Source organism: Ictalurus punctatus, chromosome 10 (assembly GCF_001660625.3).
Source record: "Ictalurus punctatus breed USDA103 chromosome 10, Coco_2.0, whole genome shotgun sequence".
NCBI classification, from domain to species: Eukaryota; Metazoa; Chordata; class Actinopteri; order Siluriformes; family Ictaluridae; genus Ictalurus; species Ictalurus punctatus.
The window spans coordinates 3,920,001-3,924,420 of record NC_030425.2 but is presented as its reverse complement, the minus strand read 5'-3'; positions in this window follow the sequence as shown (position 1 = coordinate 3,924,420).

Genomic DNA, 4,420 nt, shown 5'->3' with positions numbered 1-4,420 from the left:
TTATAATTATTAGTAGTAGTAGTAGTAGTATTGCTATAGTATGATGATTACTACTACTACTACTATTTTTATTATTTATTTTTTTTATTAACAACAACAATAATAAAGATTATTATCAGCCCTATAAACTCCCTAAATCTTTCATTGGGAAAGGGACTACACTAAATATAACCTGCCCTATTAGTTTCACTGTAGTTACTGAATAAGTCATAATAGTTAGTGAATAATATGCTTGGACATAAGTAATTGAACAATACACACGAGTTTGCGGAGTTAAAGCCACCAACTAGTTTGGCTCTGGATTTCAATTCAAAATGAAAGGCTTCAGCTGAAAATTCCCTTCTCTGGTGGTCTGTCTGTCTCTGTCTGTCTGTACTTCCAGAAGGAGGATGAATGAAAGCTATCATATTTTCTGCATTATCAAATATTTCTCCCTCCCTCAGTTTGCTCCGTCACCTGGCAAAGCCACCTTCTCTAACCCCCTCCCCCATCCTTCTCCTCCAGCTTTAACCCTGTGTGTCCAAGCTAATGAGGAGTTTGCGCTGGAAGCTTCCAAAGGAAGCTGGATCGCCGCTCCATCGAACATACATCATGCTGGTCATTAGCCAAGGATCGGGCAAGACCTTTGGCCAGTGCATCGTGGAGAGGAGGTCGGTAAAAAAAAAAAAAGAGAGAGAGAGAGGGAAAAAAAAAACCGGATCTGTCACTCATTGTCACTTAAAGTGAGAATTTATCAGGGCCTTTGCCTGGGCGCACATGAATAATGAATGTGGTTTTGGAGCTTCACCTACCGTGCCCGTGTACTAATGGGGCCAGAGAGCAGCAGTAGAAGACTTCCTGTGTGCTGGGAGACAGTGGTCTTGCTCTGCTAGCGGATTCACACCGAGAAGCTAGCCCAGTTTGAGCTCTCCGAGTCAGTCCACGCTGCAGACGTGGGAAGAATTCGCACACTTCTCAACAAATCAAGTCTTTTGAGGCTTTCTTGTTAAAGCGGTTAATGTGATTTCATGCCTCTTACACAAACATTCACGTTTTCACAAAAGCCCACAACACTGGCTCTTACGAGCAGAAGATCGGTCTTACCAAGACTGACTTCATATGAGCTGATAGATTTAAAAATAATACTAATAATAATAATAATAATGAAATGCTGGCCTGTAAGAGAGCGTTGTTTTCTGTTTCGTACTTCCTCTGAAAGGTAACGTGTTGGGTTTACAGAGATCAGATTACCAAAATTAAAAAAGTACACCCCCCCCCCCCCCCGGATGTAACTAACTAACAGCAGCCCTTACAAACAAAAAGCAGCTGAAAGTTCTATATTGTATTCTGTGAACCACTTTGATATGCACAAAAAAAAGGAAGGTTCTTTCATAGAGGAGGGAGAGAGAAAAAAAAGAAAAAGAAAAGAAACAAGTCAAACAAACAAGCATGCCTTTTCTGAGCTCCTGCACTTTCTCACATGGCAGGGCTCAGAGAAGTTTTGGATAATTACAAACACCACAGAGAGCTCGTCTTCCGTCACCATCTGAGTATGACAAGCGGCAAAGCGAGAACGCAAGAAATAAACAAACATAAGAAACAACAAAGGTGGTTTCCTGCTAACAGCTCGGTGGTGCTAGGGTCTAATCAGCCAGATTTTTCGAGTGCGCCTTCAGCAATGCATTGGAGAACGCACGCTTCTTCTGATCGTGAGACAGAGGGACTCCCTACCTCCTCGGATCAGAGGTCAATCCCCAAAGCAATTCCAAAACAAAACAAAACAAAAAAAACCTTGTCGCAGAGATGCTACGACAAAACGTATACATTGAAATGAAATTTTTTGCTCTTACCATCTGTTATGGGTCAGCGTGAATGTGCCTCAGCTACTGAAGAGTGGAAAATAAAGTCGATCTCGGCTTTGTGATGAAAAGGTTTACAATCCGCCGCTTAACCAACCCAAAGATTACCACATTGGAGATTCATTTACTCCTCGGCCCAATGGAGACCAGTTTTCCAACACTCTCATCCTCAATTTACGTCTAAAACCTACCCCCAGTCGTTCAGGAATACTCTAATGTATATATGACAATATACTGTTACACAAAGCACCTAAACAGTGTCACATTTTAACATCCTTACACAACAGTGTACTGTAACATCATTGTGTAACAGTATACTGTAATAAGGAAAATCGAAATGCTGCTGATTCACAATAATTCTTCGCTTTTAAGTTGCAAAATTATTGGCAACAGTGGATAAAAATGTTGTGTAATGAAAAAAAGAAAGAAAGAAAAAAGTAAAAATGTTACGAAAAAACAAACAAACGTCTTTATACAGTACATTGGCACCTCGTTGTGCAGCCTCCCTTTGCCAACGTAACAGCACCGAGCCTTCTCCTATAACGTTTGATGAGAACGGAGAATAAGGAGCGAAGCATCTGAGACACTCCTCATTACAGAATCCTCTCCAGACCCTCCAGGGTCCTGTGTCCTCTCTTTGTGGACTCTGCTGTTCAGCAAAGCTCAGAGGTTTCCATAGGGGGTTAGGTCAGGGGACTGGGATGGTCATGTCAGAAGGGTGATTCTGTGCTCATTAAACATGTAGCGTCTTGGTAGAGGCAGCCAGATCATCATTTAAAATATTCTGGTACTTCGTGGAGTCCATGGTGCCACGTATCCGAACCAATGTTCCCAGGGTCTGGGATGAAAAACACTGCTGTTCTATATCAGTAACAATGGGGATTCAGGGTCTTTTCAGTATCGCCATCCTTCTTTCTTCTTAAGTGTTTGCTGCCCAAAAGCTCGGTTTTTGTGTCTCATCTGAATATACAACTCCGTTCCAGTATCATCTAGTAAACTCCACATGCTTATGTTTGTGGTTAGATGAAAGAAAAGGCTTTCTTCTGGCACACATTCCTCATCCTTTGTAGGCATGGAAGTGGTGTTTAATTGTGGATTGGGAGAAATGCTGACCCCAAAATGCAAAAAAAAAAAAAAAAAAAAAGTGCTCTGTATATGTCCAACTCTTATCCATGGAGAATTTTTTTTTCATCTGTCTCATTGTGCATGGAGGCAAAATCCACTCGTTTCCTCTTCCAAGCAGGTTCTCTACAGCTCCAGTTGTTTCATGCTTATTAATTATTGTCCCAACAGTCCATATGGATATTTTCAGGTGTATATCTAAAATATATATACACATAATATATATTATACATATATACACACATTACATTGTATACATGTGTCTCTGTGTGTACATACATGTATGTGTGTGTATATATATATATATATATATATATATATATATATATATATATATATATATATATATATATATATATATGTGTGTTTATTTATTTTTGAATAAATTAACTTCAATTATACGTTGGATTTCTCTCGTATTGTCTTTACGAGATTAAGATAATTAATTACAATTGTTAAAATTCTGACTATACACTATACCAGGAAAAGATTGAGAAAGCCGTTCTAATACTTCTAACTTACGGCTCAACAAGCCTATTTTAAAAGATTATGTTCCCTTAACCTCACCCTGTTTGAAAACAGACACACAGTTATACCGATAACTATGATATTAGGTTGTAAGATTAAAACCCACATTTTTTTTTTTTTTATACACACTTACAGCCCTAGCCCTAGGGTAAGTTCACCCTGAGGGGGCAAAGATGTATTCCATCTTTAGCAGGAGCTGTGGCATAGCTGGATGCTGCCAGGAGAGCAAGGCTTTCGAGGTTCTGGAGGTTTTGAAGGCACAGAGTAACTCGGTGCCTCGGGGTCAGAGCGGAGGCGAGCGAGCGCAAACTAGCTCGGGAACGTTAGATCCCGTTCTCATGTCGCAATCTTTATTATGCTGATTTGTGACTAGACTGTAAACTAATCAGGGTAACTTCCACCACCCCTTGCCACCAGGGAGACGGCGGAAAAGGTTAGACGGCGACTGACGGTTTTCTCGAGAACTTTCCAGCTCCCTGGACCAGCTCTAGTTCAAATAAGTCTGAAACGTCTGAAGTTGTGTCTATAGAAAAACGAACTTCCGTGGCACGGTTAATTGGAAAGGCAAGTTTTGACTGACTTGTACTGCGTAAAAAAAAGAAAAAAGAAAAACAAAAAGAAAAGGAAAAACCTGTTTGGGTAAGCTCAAGGGGGGCTGAGTTGTAAACAGTTAATTATGACTCTGTATGCAAATGTTGGCCTTTAAATGTATTCAAGGAATAATTCCCATTCAGACATTTGCATAAATGCATATTACATGCATTTCACACCCAACTCCTCAGAATGTCATTAAGAGTGATACGAATATTCAGCTTCATTCCAGTTTGTTGATTAGATTTTTCAAGAAGCGAATATGAAAACAAGTGTGTTTCCTTGATACACATCAAGTACCGATTGTCTTGTTATTCCTCCAGAAATTTTCACCAATTTGT